General features: G+C 40.1%; 1 long non-coding RNA gene across 2 annotated transcripts in view; it reads right to left on the reverse strand.

Annotated features, from left to right (window-relative positions):
* LOC115794617 (uncharacterized) overlaps positions 1-15,972 on the reverse strand; it is a 99,163-nt gene extending 83,191 nt beyond the window's left edge. For both annotated transcript variants that reach the window (XR_004021183.1, XR_004021182.1), the window contains exons 1-2: positions 15,855-15,972; positions 13,971-14,372 (exon numbers count right to left, since the gene is read on the reverse strand). This is a non-coding gene — a long non-coding RNA (uncharacterized LOC115794617). The remainder of the gene's footprint in view (positions 1-13,970; positions 14,373-15,854) is intronic.
* Between the last annotated feature and the right edge of the window lie 315 nt (positions 15,973-16,287).

The raw sequence follows: 16,287 nt of genomic DNA on the forward strand, positions 1-16,287 counted from the left end.
GGAAAAGATGCTTCACTGAGTTTGCTAACTGTCAAACAAACCCAGCAGCTGCAGATATTTTATTCCATCTTGCAAAGCTAGGTGAAACGAAGTGTTAACCACAGGCGGGGCATTAATACAGGATAAACATTTTGTTTCTTCTTTTCAAGTTTCTGTAATTCATAGTCTTTAATTTGAAAAAAAAAAAATGTTCACATGGTAAAGATGCACGCAAACACCAGACTCACAGGTGCTCTTACATATGCTCAAACATCCTTTACTTCCTTTCTTTCCTGCTTCCATGATGATTGTGCTGACACAAACACACCCCTCACCCAAGATTCATGCACACCAATGCACATGAAGCATCAGTTCACTTGGCATGCACGCAAAGAAACACAAACACTTCCTCTTTACCTCTCTGTCTCAAATACACAGACATACACCACACATAACAGCCACCTTACATATGACAGAAACACCTGACATTGGCCAAGTAGGATCAACCAGAACTGAGAGATGTTACTGTGGTGCCTGCAGCACATTGCATATTATGTGTGTGAGTGAGGATGTGTTTGGGGAGGGTGCACCAAGTAAGGCTAATCTTTAACTTTTGTCCCAAAACCTGGCCTCTATCATTTATAGACACACACATTATAAGAGATTCTACCCATTTCAGAGCATGTAGGCAGCCAAAATGACCAAAATGTGCATGTATGCACGCACGCACTCACACACACACACAAACAAAATACACAAAGTGTCTGTGGCATCAAATTCACTGCAGCACTTCACGCTGTTCAGTGCTGCCTGCCAGAATCTCTCCCAGGCAGATGATGTCTGCATCTACTTGTGTTTATAAGTTCATCTGTAGGTAGATGTATACGTGCATATGGTGGTCACAGATAGCCATGCCACTGCATTACATCTGTATCCAGTTTGGCAACTTAAGATTTTGGGCAATGACACATTTTTAATGAAATCAAAAATCCTTTGCAGTCAGTGACTGCCTGAAGCCTAGAACTCATGGACATCACCAAATGCTGAGATGCTCGCTAAGCCACTACTTCAGCTGCATCTTTGTGGGTCTTTCTGTCTTCAGTTTTGTGTTCAGTAACTGGAAAGCCTGCTCTATTTAGTTGAGATCAGGTGACTGACTTGACCATTGAAAAATATCCCAGATCTTTGCCTTGAGAAACTCTTGGGTGCTTATACAGTGTGCTTTGGGCCATTATCCGTTTACACTGTGAAGCGCTGTCCACTCAGTTTTGTATCCTTTGGCTGAATCTGAGCAGAGAGTACAGCCCTGTACACTTCACAATTCATCCTGCTACTTCTATCAGCAGTCACATCATCATTAAAAACCAGAACCCTAGTTCAACTGGCAGCCATGCATGCCCATGCCACAACACCTCCTCCACCTTGTTAAATGAATAATTTTATATGCTCACATGAGCTATTCCTTTCCATTTCCATACTTTTATCTTCCCATCATTCTGGCACATGGATTTTTCAGGTTTCACCTGACCAAAGACTTTTTTTTTCAGAACTGTGCAGTCTCCTTTAAATGGGCAAAGTGTAATGGGGCTTTCCTGCTCTTGAGTGTTGTGATTTCCACCAAGTTGTAACCTATTGTAAGGATTACCATTTCAACAACCTACAGCACAGTTTCAAAACCATCACTATTAATTACTCTGTTAGAAAGCTGCTGTTTTTTTGTCTGAGTGCTTTAACTGCTTGCTTGTTTTTATCGTCTCTACATCTTTACTCCCCTGTCTATAAACTGACATTTGTAAAGGATACCAAAAACATACTTAAAATGCTGAATACTTACAGTACAGTGAAAATAAACAATTTTCCTTGCAAAAAACTGATTGATTCTGAATGGAAATGAATGTGCAGTAGTGGACTGGATGTCACTAAAAACCTAATAAAACAAATTGAGTATAAAAAAATTATGTATACACTGTACATGTCTATTATTCTCTCATTACATTCATACTGAGATCAAATTAAATAATCCAAAGACTTAGCTCCATATGTTACCCTCAAGTCAAAGTTGAATAAGTGCTTAATACATATGGAAACTTATACATAAAAGCTGCTAGTGTCCCCAGATGTGATCACTGAAGTGAAAGTCTCAGTAAACCCCTGCGACCTCAGGGCTGTAATATACAGCCCTGAGGCAGTGTTTGTGTGTGTTAACAGGTGACTGAGGAAAATAGGTGCTTGTGAGTCTATGTGTGCATGTGTGTTAGAGATTGTGTTTTCATTTGTGTGAATATGCATACGTACATGTATGTGTGCACTTGAAGCAGCATAACCTGAGGCTGTGACAGAAGGACTCTAAACCATGTTACCAACACACCCCAGTGCCGCACTTAATAGTGCATGAGATAAGAACATTTGGACTTGAAAACACCCCCTCTACCTCTTTTCTCTATGGGAAATTAAGCTTTATGGACACATAGTTTAAGACAATGGCTCCAATGGTTTGGAAATTCCATGTCACTAATTGAGAGATATCCTGGATGTGTTGAATAGGAAAGGTAATCTAAATATGGACACACACACAGAACTTCAACAGCACAGAATATGGATGGGACCTCACAAAAATGCACATACTGTGTGTATGCAAACACTGGCATAGTTCTGCAGGCAATTCATTTCAGGTTAATTGTATTTATATGGGCCATATCACAACATAAGACAGGTCAAGATCTTACAATGTTACAAAGAATCTCAAGGATTCCCTTTGAGCAAATACCTCCAACAGCAGCAGGTACTTTGCACACAGACACCAGGGGACAAAAACAATCTGGCACAGACACGTGCAGTGCAAAAACACACTGCATCAAATCAAAATTGACTACGCGCAAACTATTAGGTGTGCTTGTTCTCACTAGAGGCCAGTTAACACCATAAATGTTGTGTAGATGGTAAACATATATTTTATCCTCTGCAGGTAAAATATTTATGCATAGAACCAGGTTGAAGTCAGCAAGCCACACCTTTGCAAATTGCCTGTTTAAAATAGCAGTCAGCTTGGCCATCATAACTCTTGAAGCCTGTTTATTCTGTACTTAGCATTATGCAGTTACACAAGTAACCTAAAGAACAGGAAACGTAATGTGAAACTCCATAAAAAAGTAATAAATCATGATCCTTCCCATGCTAGTTAGAGGTAATCTAAGGAGGGAAACTTCTAAAGAAGCAAGCTCTCACGGAGATCGAATGAACACATGTGACAGTGCAGTACAGTGACTCAGTCATCAAAAGAGAGAAGGAGTGAACCACTGCAAAATGAAGGGGTGATCAACAATGGGAGAACTACAGTGGCTGAAAAAAACTGAAATAGAGTTAAAAAAAAAAAAAAATCCATCAGAGCTAAGAAGACATTTGAGCATCAGTGTGCTCAAATGTAGACAAGGAGAGGTAGAGAGTGGGAGGAAGAGGCCAACTGAGAGACACAGCTAGAAACATAGACAGAGATATAGAAACAGACAGACAGGCAGTCAGAGATTAAGAAGAGCAAGAATAAGACAGACATGCATCTCAACTGTGACAGGCAGCCGGCACTGGCACCAGAAAACTTAAAAAGCAAATTCTGAAAGACAGGAACGCATACGTGAAACTGAGGGAGGGGGAAAAAAGCAGAGAGAGACAAAATAGAAGAAAAAGTCAAAAGTGTAACTAGAGGGGAGAGGAAAAGTGACAGAGGAGGCAGTGCAAGTAGAGTGCGTGAGTGAGAGGCCAAGATGATGAGGCAGACACATGCAGGCTGATGGAGAGTGCACATCTCAGAAGGAATTCTACTTCTTCTCATTTTTGTCCAAGGGCGCAGTCCAGCATTAAAAAAAAAATTTCAAAAATTTGACATCACAGGGACAACTTGTCTTTGCTCCACGCAACCAAAATCAGCAGCCACTCATACTGTAAAAAGAAACTGCACCAAACAAAAAAAACTTTGGTGATTTAATGATTTTTGCAAGGTCGTTACCAAGGGGTGAATCTTGCTGAATATGTCCCCAAATGCACTTTATTTTGAAAATGTCTCGATGCAGCTTTTGTGTTGTATTCTCATCAAATGAGATGCTTTTTACTTTCACAAAGACTAACATGATATTTTTAGAAGCTGCGGAAGCTGCAGGGACAGGTGAATCAGCACAGAGTGACAGCATATTACCAGTCTAAACAGAATGAGCTCCACTGAGATGAGAATAATACAAACCCATGTCTAAAAGTCTAGAGCTTCAAGTGAATGCAAATCGGTGCCTAAAGTTTTGAGGAGTGATGTTAACATTTGTGGCTGGCGTAGCCGTCATGATAAGATTTGCATTTCTCTCTAGCATCATTTCTGTCAGTGTGGAGCTGAGTGAACTGGCAGTGAACCGAAGAGGAGGCTGGCGCAGTCCTCTCGCTGTCTATTGTGGCAAGACAGCACCTCAACGTGTGTCTGTGTGTGATGGAGAAAATCGCAAAAATTAAGTCAGAGTTAACAAAAAAATAAAAAATACAGACGCAGACACGAATGTGTAGGAAAGAAAGATGGATTGAATTACAAGGGAGGGCAAACAGATATAAGAAAGTAAGAAATCAAATCAAGAGAAATGAAGATAAATACATGAGAATGAAAGAAAGAAAGAAAAAACACCTTCTGCCTGCCTGCTTTCATCCTGAATATCTTTGTGTCTGAGTGGCCCCAGATCACTGTGTCAGCAGTTCTCATTACCATACATGCTGAGGACATCAGAGCGCTTACCAAGTAGCTCTTAAAACATCCTCTGTCTACACGCATTCAAATCATGCCGACAAACATAAACAGCAGGAAAAAGAGATTGTTGCAAATGAACACAGAATCACTGAGGCGCTTGAAACACCGTCACACGTGTGCATGTCTGCTGCCTAAGTCACTTAAATTGTGCACGTGGATTAAATTTACATGTGCAAGAACATTTAGTTGATTCTGGATTTAATTTTAGGCAGAGCAAGCCCAGTCAGGTTCATCTAGCCTGCCCGAAGTGCTGATATAAAGCTAGGCAATTTGTAATAAAAGTAAATGAGTCATATTAATGGGCAATTAAGCTGCATGTGAGCATTCTTAATGCCCACTAAACCAATTAAGGTGTGTACAAGGACCGACCTCAGTTTGGAAAAAGAGCGAATTAGTATTTAACAAGTTATCAGCCTCAACAGCGGAAAAGAAATGCAGTGCAGCAGCTGTACTAGTTAGCCAGATTCAGAGACGCCAATTGCTTCAACTCCTTATAATTAAGACAACAGTAAAGGATTACATAACAATTTCAATTTTTGGATGATTAATTCACTATTTTCTTATTTCCACTAAAGGCTCACTGACAGTAGGTAAGGAAAAACATTTTCACTAACATTTCAAGATACTGATCACAAGGTGCTTCACACCAAATAAAACCAACAAAAAAGGAAAAAAGAAAAACAGTGAAATCGAATGAAATGTTACCCAAAAGATGAGCTTTTTGAATGAGTCCACTGACTCATTTTTCAATGAGCCACTTGTAAGTCTAGCCCGTGACAGATATCTGAAAGCTAACGCCACTTCTCTGTCAAAGTGGGCCGAGTAACTGCCTAATGCATAATTGAAGGGATGACTCGTGCTTACTCAGCTCATTTCTCAGCTGAAAATGACGCCTTGACCTCGTCTGAAAAGAAACTTGCGTCCACATGTGATTCAGCGTGGATTGTTAGCCTCAATAAGAGCTGTAGCTTTAAAGTTGAGGTGTTGTGAACTTTGCCACCAGCTGTACACCCAAACACTACATGCAGGTGGCGGTGGAAATGTGTGTAATCATTTCTGTGACTGTCAATGACTCACGCGCTCGATGCAGAGTTTGAGTCACAAACTGTCCTATTCAGCAAGGACATACAAGCACCATGAACTTCACCAGTGCTGGTAACAAAACAGTACAGAATAGCTAACAGCTGATGCACTTTAACTGGATGCATAAGAGTAGAACATGACTTGGCCTTATTCAGCCACATTCCCACCAGAGATTTCATACTGACCCCATATGACCTGAAAAGCGATATGTCGACCTTTATTCTCCTCTGGATTTTTAATAATGCCCAGAAAAGCTTTGGTTTGGGGTCCATTGCTTTAAACAACTTTCAAATTAAATGTGAGCATCTACTGTTGTGAGTGGTGCCGTGTTTTACAAGAAATTGGGCTTATATACACCTGCGTCCGTCGTAAAGGCTGTATCCAGCTTGGAATCACTACTTTATTGAGAGCAGGAAATTAACTTGGGCTTATTCAGCCCATTTCCAGGCACTCAGATTATGCCCCACACTGAACTGGAAAATCATGTCAATGCAGATACTCTCAGGGTAAGGCTTACAGTCACAGACATAATCTGCCTCAATGAAACCCAGCATTTTATATTCATCATCACCATTGTGGCTATAAATAGAACTGCTATGCACAGAGATAAGTCATCTTACAGTATGACATTATACCAATCGCACTGTATAAGAATTCTGATTGATAAAAGATATGAAGATTCAAAATAAATACTTTTATGGGTTAGATGTTTCAGGCCCTGCAACCAAAGTGCCAGCTGCCTATAATTAGAGGAGTTTTTTTTTTTTTTTTTTAAATCATGTACATATCAAGAGCTCTTTAAAAAAAAAATTCAAAAATCTAGTCCAAAGAAATCCAGGCCCAGCTGGTAGATGTTGTTGAGATGGGACTCCTTTCATAGCTGTCTACATGTCACCTATCTCCCCAAAGGTTAGGTACGGCACTGAGTAAGATGAGGCAGATATCTTCATCCTAAATGGTAATCTTGATATAAGAAAAAATTCCTGTTCCTGAAAGCAGAATTGTTTGCATAGACTGGGACAGCTGATATCTCAGCTGCTGTTATGGGACATAATCTGTCTTATCACACTATATCCAGCTAAGCTCAAAGGTATCGCCATCAAAGAATCAAAATAGATTCAGTATTAGTCAACCACAGTCCTGACATGGTGCAAAGGAAAGATGACAGAAGATAATATCGTGGATTAACCTGCTTGAATAATACTTTCCCAACAGTAGAAAGCACATCTCACAAAATATCAAACAGACACACAGAAAGATGTTATAAACTTCTTCCTGTTTACCATATCTCCTAACTGCAATATTGGCAACTATAACTGAAGAAGACCACTTCCTCTTGCTACACACTCCCAAAAAAATGTTCAAAAATGTACTAATAATACTATAATACTATATCAGTGAGACACAGGATTATATCTTAAGTTCCAAGCAATGCTTGATCTGACAGAGGAAATAGGAATTCACTGCACTTGATATCCTTAAGTAATTGAAAAGAAAAATTATCACCAGAAAGAAAAATAAAATAAGAAAAAATCTTAAGTGACATTTCCAGGGCAGCAGAATTGTAGCTAAACCTCATTTATTACATTCATACATTGTTTTACATCGCTCAAGATTCTCAATAATTCTCCGGTGCTTTTATCCCTTTATGAAATATTTGCCATCTTGCTGTGATTGTTTTTTTGTTTTGCTTTGTTTTTAAGTAAATATTTTTTAAAATTACTGTCAAAATATTATAAATCTTTTAGGAAATCAAAGGATGCCAGTTTCAAACAGAATAACAGGCTTTAATTTTCCTTTCAGTTTACAGAATGTGGCTGGCAGAAGCTTCAGTTTGTACTCATCTGTGTAATGAATGACAGCTGAGGCAGGTTATTACCTAATAAACAGAAACATGGCTCTCTGACTGACAGAATAACTTTGTAGAAGGGGATGTGGAAAGGTGACACAAAATCCCTGTAGATTTCATTGCAAGTACAAAATGGAGATAAGCAACGCCCTTCTGTCTTCTTATATCTCCCAAATCATACACGACCTGGAAAGATGAAGAGTATTACTTTGGGTTAGAAACAGTTAATTTCATCTAAAGCACAAAAAGATGCAACCTTTATGTATCCTGTAACTTCTGCCCACCGATAAAGATCAAGGACACCAAACTGGCACCAAACTGCAACTGAGAAACCAAAACACAACAGTCAATGTGCCTAAACCGGCAAATCTGAACTAAATGGGCATGAGCGCAATCAAATACATGAGGGAAGGCTGCTGGCACTGAAACTACCAGCTCCATTTAGCTATAGTTTCAGAGTCACTGGAACATTTCTCCCAGGAATTAATTAGAAGTCACCAAAAGTGTCCGAATGTACAATCTTGCACACACGCACTTAACCAAGACGAAATCCAGCAGCATGCGCTCCTTCTGCAGCTGAGGTCCTGCAGTGCTCACAGACATGCTCTAAGACTACTATGGAGATTTCTGCAGTGTGTGTTTAATGTTATGTTGCATGGACTACCAATACCACCTGTGCATGAATTACTTGATGTTCTGGTATATTCGTTTTTAAGCTTAACAAAGCAGTGAAGCTGCTCCACAATCAGTGTTCTGCTCTGTCAAAAATGTCAGAAAGCCTACATCCTTCCATCACTGTTAAAGGAACATCTGTCAGTCATGGAAAATATACAAACACATACAGTCAGGTCATTTACTTGAATGAAAGACTGAGTACCCAGCACTGATGACAGTCAAAGCATTCACTACTGGAGGGCATTCTCCTCTGAGTAGATGGTCTGGGAAAACAGTGCCCACTCAGTCAGCGTGCTGGCTGCAAACTGGATCTTCATCACTGGCAGCTTTTCTTTCTATAACCTTGTGCTGAAGGCCTCTTCACTCACTGTGTTCTGGCACTGCTACGGATCAATTAGCTTGAGACAGATGTCATTTCAATTAGGCTGCATAATACAGTGCCTGACTGCTTATCTCAGGCACAGCATGAACCTTTTTCTCCTTAACTGGATCGACACACGTCTAACCTGAGTCATCGCTTTTCTTGCTTCTAATTTTCAAAATGAAAAAAACGTGATGTTCAGAAAAAAAAAATCTTATCTCTGTAAAACTACAGTAGAAATAGAAATGGGCTTGCAGTGGTGATGTTGACATACAAAGCTGCCTCTGGAATCTACAGAAGCAGAAAAAGCCTAAAAATACCGGCATAGCTGGGAATGGGAAACAGTTTATATTAAAGTAAGGTTCAAAAAAAAAAAAAAAAAAAAAGCGGAAATGAAAATAATAAAAGCTGTCACTGAAATGGTTCACTGAGTCCTTATCAGATTATTAAGCCAAAGTGAATCACAGTATTGAAGAACACCAGTACTGATATCACTTAACTACGCTGTGCCTTTAGCGTGGAAGCCAGTGTTCATGCACTAATGACACATGTGTGTGTTTGTGTCTATAAAATCACTGCTTTGTAATCTCTTAACTACCAGACAATAACAGATTTGTGTGTGATAAAATCGTAGCCTTTGCACGTATGTCTGTGCACATACAAAGCAAGTCTGTTGTCATGTGTGTGTCTATGTGTACCCATGTGGGTATTCCTGATGCATGCCTGTCCGTGTATGTGTGTGTGGCAGATTTAGCTTTGATAAAACCCCAGTCTTTAGAGGGATTATCAGCCCATTCCCAGACAGCAGCATGCTGTGCATTTATGGAGGTAATAAGTTGATCTGTAACAGACAGACTCACAGACAACTGGCTAAAGGCTGTTATTGGAAACTGTGTCCCCCCCGTATCTATACCTGAGCGCAGATGAAAGAGAGGTGGAAAGCAATATCTTCAGAGACAGTTAGACCTGCTGTGCAACACCTCATGTGAGCTATCATCCAGTGAATTTTGATTTGGCGCTTACCTTTATGTGTTTTCCAACTGATTTGTCATGCAACTGTTTGCGATGTGGTTTCGCCTTCACTAAAGTCCCAGAGGGCAAATGTGCAGCAGGCGCCAAAGTGTAAACACACAATGTGGCACGACACAAGACATTAGCATGTAGACTCAGATATAAAATACCTAAATGGGACCCTATATCATACAGTCAGTACTCTTTTTTTTTTTTTTTTTTTTCAAGCGACCCTAAATTGCTACTCAAATGTCTCTGTGTCACTGTTTTTCACTAAAACCGCACCCATTTCTCATTGCATGACTCCAGCATTTAACAGCAGTACAAAAACCCCACAAAAGGTCACGTCTGCCGATGCAGGCTGTCGTTTCCAGGTCAAAGCAGTAAACGTCTCCCTGCTATTATTATTTCTCAAAACAAACCTTCTGTTGATCCGGAACTCATAGATTCACTTATGACTACTTCTCTCGCCACAGGCATGATGACAGAATTACCTCAAACTGATATAAAGAGCACTATGAGGCTTGCTATCTGCATTATCCTTGTCATTTTTATCTCTCTTTCTAGCTCTTTTTGTCCCCTCTCAATCTGCATCACTATTTCCTTTTTTTCCCTCCTGTCTTCTCTGCCCATCACTTAACCCCATGTCTCGTCTCTCTGCTTCATCTCCCTATGTTTCCTCTCTGTCTCTCCCTCCTCTCCCTTCAAATGCTCTGCCTTGTGCGCAGTCATAAAGAAATAATTTATTCCTGTCCCCCCAGTGCTGGTATGTATTAGCATGCCGGCAGAGCATGTTAACTTATCTCTCGGCTACAGGCACCGAGTGGTAAAACTAAGCTCCGATAGTTTGCAACAGGATGACCACAGAATGCCTGTAGCTCGGAGAATTAGGGCTGTCGTCATGATTAGTAATGGTGGGCCTAATGTTTTACTGCACTGTAATTCACTGAACTGTACCCACTGTATGACTCAATGATATGCAAAAAGGAACATCAACCCAAAATCAGCTGGAGGAGAAAATTAGTCGAGATTATTAACTGCTGCTGTTTTTGACAGCTTGCCCATCTTAAACCAACTCCGTTCTTTTGTTAAGGCGCACAGAACATAACACATACAAAATCTGCTTGAGCGGCTGTTACGCTTTGAAGGTCCAACTCAAAATTTGTTTGGCCATCTGTCAGCGCTAGTATCAGAGCATCAGCCATTACATACGAGACTGTAAAAATAGTATGAATTTGATAAAGCGCAGTGTTAACATGCACGGTGAAGGGTCGACAGTGTGTACGCATCACATGCTGCATAAACAGATTGGACTTTAACTGGTATTTGTTGTCATTTTGTTGCTTAATAACCTAGAAAACACAACCAGCGTACACATAAATTTATTATACGGATTTCTATGAGGGACTATCAGCTGCATTTCCATTAACCTCCACGCAGTGAGCGGTAAAAATAAACCTGATGGCTTTCAAGAGCCCGACCACACGATGTCTAGGAGAATTAGGCTCATAGTAGTGATTAGTTACTCTAGGCCTAATTTTGTATTCCAGTATAATGCAGTTTGCATAACACGAGTCTGGCTTACAGACATGTTGTGCATTATACATGGATAGAAATAATGTAGACTTAAGAATGTTTGCATCTCCAGGATGAAAGTCTAAGGTAACGCATTGCTCCAACACTGCAGTACAAAGTGTGGTTCTTATTACACTTAGAAGAGAATGAACTGAACTTCAGTATAACAACAAATAAGGACAGATAAGCGATTATAGTGACACAGATGTAGTTGTTCATACGCTGTGTAAGGGAAAAAAAGGGGTGTTAAACCATTCCCCGCTTTAATGGGCATTCCAGCTTAGATGGATATTGAGACTTCAGAACTGGAAGATGGCACAGATTGCTGTGTTAATGTCATCCTGTGTAACTCAGTGGATTAGGTTTAGATTTGCAGCTCCCACTAGGGCGACCACACAAAAGAATGCATGCTACTCATAAAGCGTCCACCAAATGGCAAATGCTACAAAAACTCCACTGCACTTGATAACAGTATTACCGATAAGCAATGTAATTAAGATGCACAGAGTTGAGCACGCTGTATTGTGGGGAAAAAGCACCCCAGAGCAATCCCTATTAGGAGTCAAGTGGCGGGCATGTCATAATGTTAAACCTGATGTTTCTGTTTTATTCACAGTTTCATTATCTGAGTACTGGATTGAACCTGCACAGCTGAAAGCCACTATATCACAAGTAAATAGTAAGGCAGGTTTGGCACAGAGCTACAGAGGCTGTGCAGAGTTATGAGCACAGCTTAATATGCAGGACTTCTTGTTCGCTTATACATTACAAAACTGATATTATTTTTATTAAATAAACCTTTCATAACGCTGTCTGAAATGAGTACAGCATTCAGTCCAATTCTCCCTCTCCCTCTCTCTGTGTGACTCATCACCACCCATATCGTGCCACTGACCTATATTTGCCCTACCTGTGTGTCACACTATTGACTGACCTTGATTCCCACTGATCCAGTCACTTCCAGACTGTGACCTGAGTCTGTACCACAACAAATACATGTTTCTCTTCCAATCACTTAAAATTCCACTGGTTAAAAAAAAAAAATGTGAGTAATTTGATTTAAGCTGACAAAACCACTGTCAGGTACCGGTATGTCTTTTAGCAACTAATTTGACATTTTGAGCTGATTTAAGGGATATTACTGAGGTAATCTTCTCCAACGTTTATTTGTATTTTAGCCTTACTATCAATAATTTAGTGTGCATTAACGATGTAGAAAGATCTATATTATTTGGCTGGCTTTTAGCCTTCCATATAATCTTATTTAATAATATCTCAGAGGCTTTTGGCCAACAATTTCAAAATGTTATCTAGCTGTTCCTTGCATACTACATGTTTAGAATGATAAACACCTCATTTCTGAGCAGACATGGTAGATTAACATCAGAGCACATAGCCAAGAGCCACATCCCTGTATCTCTGCCTCTCTCTGCTGCAGAGTAACACATGGTGAAAATGTGATGCTGCAGGACCATGTGGGCTACCACTCACAAAGCGACTGGAGGCGGAGCTTGGATGCTTACAAGCCCCACTGTATGCTCTCATTGGTTCTCAATGACATCATTGATAAGAGGCCGCAAAGAGAGTGAAAGGAGTGAATCGCCTCTCTCTCTGGCTCACATAGAGTGTAAATGCAGGTTAAGAAGGCCACTTGCATTTTTTGTGACTCTTTTCTGATTCTAAGAAGCTCATTTGAATTAACCGCTACAAAAGGATCAGGCATAATACAAACTCGCCCTTCTGCACTGTAAGATGGCCTCACTCTTGCCTGACCCCTGAATGAACTGAGAGTTTGAAAGAAAGATTTCTCTGACTACAGACCATTTCACACCCAATGAATGCTGCAGCTCAGACTGCAAATGATACAACTGATGCACAATCGTAAGTGAAATACTGATGTTGCAGAACATCTTAAATCAGTGTTAACGCCCAACTGACCGAGGACGAATTTGGCCCCAAAGCTTTGTCAGACTTTATAACTGATAACCCAAATCAAATCTGCTGAAGCATGAACTCTGAATATGAAATTGGATACAAACAAGGACACGGATAGCTAGAACTAACCTAAAATATGTCAAGTTCATGAGGTGGGGGCTCTTAACTAATTGTCTAACTTGCATATCATCAGGTGAACTTTAAGCTTGTTATCTTACAATACAGACTAGTGGTCATGCGCCACAAACTTGACTAAATGTTCATTTTCATTAAGATGTTTTGGGTATTTCATTGACTGTGTTTTCAAGTGTGTTTCTGGGTGAAAGTGTGAAAAAAATGAGTGCAAGTTGTCGGGTTAACAAACCCTTAAGCAAGGGCAGTCTTTCAGTATCGATAGTTGGCTCCTCAAAATAATCTTTCATTAAATGTGTCCTACATAAGGTATGTATGTATTATACTTCTGATAAACTCGTGTTACAGTACAGGGGTAGCCCAACTTCTTGCAAAATACAGCTGATGGAAATGTAACTGGAAAATTGTGTGTGTGTGTGTGTGTGTGTGTGTGTGTGTGTGTGTGTGTGTGTGTGTGTGTGTGTGTGTGTGTGTGTGTGTGTGTGTGTGTGTGTGTGTGTGCGTCGACTGTGGATTTCACACATTTACGAGCCCTGCAAACAAGTGGTTGAACAAGTGCCGCATACCATCTCCCACTAAAAAGTAATATTACCTACCCACGCTGAGGGCCGAGAAGGATCAGGAAAGCAATATCCTGCTATCCCAAAGGCTTTGGCCCAGGACGCGTCTTGTATTGTGGCATTCTGCATGCCCATTTTTATAATCCTCAAAGTATCTCCATGAGGTTTAGATTTCCAAGTGTGTAAAACACAATCCGACTGGTGCTGCTGCTGAAGTCTAAATCCTTATGAGATCAGTCGTCATGTTCATCCAGAAGAAAACTGCAGTCTCTTAATCCTCCATTTCATCTTACAAATGACTTGATAGGTGACTCTGTACATCATCCACGTGTTTTTTTTCTTTTTTGTTTTGTTTGGTTGTTGTTTTACACATTTTTTTTTCTTTTCTTAATCCACCGGAGGCAAACGCTGTCCTGGTTAAATGGCTTAAATTCCCACCTGAGGACAGTGCCCAGAGAAATGAAAAAAAGAAGAAAAAAAAGGGGTTAAAGACATTGCAGTCAGTCAGTGTTACAGCACAATTTTTCATATCGAACTTACACTTCAGGTGTGAATAAGCAGTGTAAAAGTAGGTGTGAATGAACTCTGTGCCAAATTACTTTTTAAAAACTTGAAAATTATATTTTTTTATTTACAGAATGCAAGACTGATTTTGTTTCAAATTACACGTAAAGTCCTTTAAGTGCAAACTCTCCTCTATGCTGTCTAATACAAAGTTTAAGAGTAGAGCTACTCCACAGTGGAATGCTTCAGATTCATACAAGTAGTTTGACCACACCTTCACAAGATAAAGAAAGTTTGCTTTGTTTTGTTTTGAAACCATGCACACTTCATTTGTAATTTTTTAAGTTACCAGACAAAAATGAAGGTGAAACTCAACAATAAAACTCAAGTAACTATTTATATTGAGATTTCCCCGGTATTTACTTTTTTGGGAGAGAAAAAAAAAAAGGCAAATAAAAGCTATTTCAACACTTTGAAATGCTAAAATTAAACACCATAATGAAAAATGTATCCCATTAATTTAACTGTACAAGTTTTAAAAAGAAAAAAGTTGTTTCCTGGTGGATCTGCGCTCCTTTCTGCTGGCTTTCTTTGTATGGACTGAGAACAAAGGAGCCTTTACAGTAGCCTAACAAAGAAGCTGCAGCGACTTATACCTGTTGATCTATTTCCAATAAACTGTGACAAGTTTCTTAAAGATTTTCAAGACGAGCCCATTTTTTATTCACCTCTTGGCGTCTTTTTGCCTCCAAACAGCATTTCTTATTTGTGCAAAACATTTTTAAAAAGTTTAATTTTGTGTTACCGTTTTGTTTCTTGGAGACTTTACACCTGATTGCACTGCGCTGAATTCCCATAGTGCAGAGGCAACTTCGCAAGAACACAAACGCAACAGTCATCAAACTACTGCACTAGGAAAGGAAAAGACATTTACAAACTATCCATCGGCCAATTGTGATGTTTTTTTTTTCCTGCGTGCGTAAAAGGTCCTTTCCTCCGCAAACTTCTTGACAGGCTTTGTCTTGTGTCGCAACATCCCCGAGAGACAAAAAAATACAGCAACCGCACAAACTCCATCTCAACTCCATTAAAGCTCCCTGACAATTACTTCTAAGTAGCACAAGTTGAGTGTTAATGAGCGTTATGGAGATGCGTGTGTGAGCATCCCCCTCAAGTTCTCTCCTCAAAGCGACCCGCATCAGACAAAGGAACAGGGGACCGCTCCTCTCGCTCTCTCTCTCTCTTTCCTTGCTGCCTCGATTTCTCTGTCTCTCTCTCTCTCCCTCTCGCTCCTGCTTTGTGCTCAAGTTTGAGCGCTGACGCACCAACTGTAGCCGCAACTTTTAAGTGGAAATAAATTCCAAAATTGCTCGAGGCTTGAAGGCAAAGACAGTATACCGCTCGGAAACAACTCACCTGGGGAGTCGGTTTGCTCTGCGCGCGTTGCTGTGCGTCGTGGAAAAAGTTTGAGAGGGCACATCTAGCTTTGTGTTGTGGAGTCCCCCTTTGTCTACACGTGTGATAGATGGATGGGGCTCCTTTTGGCCGCGCCTAGTTCATTTCGCTCTCCAAAGAGTCCCGCCCTCTCAAAGTCAAACAACTATGCACACAACAATATGTACTGTGGATCCTTCTGAATATTACAGATCACAGAGACCAAGTGTTGGATTCGATTTTTTTATTTAATTATTTAAACTCACTAACTCCTGATAACTTTTCACCAATCAGCTAATTGATTCTCTCGGTGTCATGGCATATCATATCATATTTATTCATTTTTCGACATTTTAATTGCAACACTTTGTTTTTTCTTTCGCCATTTGTTTACTCATTAAAGCCTCTTTGTAGG

Source organism: Archocentrus centrarchus, chromosome 16 (genome assembly GCF_007364275.1).
Source record: "Archocentrus centrarchus isolate MPI-CPG fArcCen1 chromosome 16, fArcCen1, whole genome shotgun sequence".
NCBI classification, from domain to species: Eukaryota; Metazoa; Chordata; class Actinopteri; order Cichliformes; family Cichlidae; genus Archocentrus; species Archocentrus centrarchus.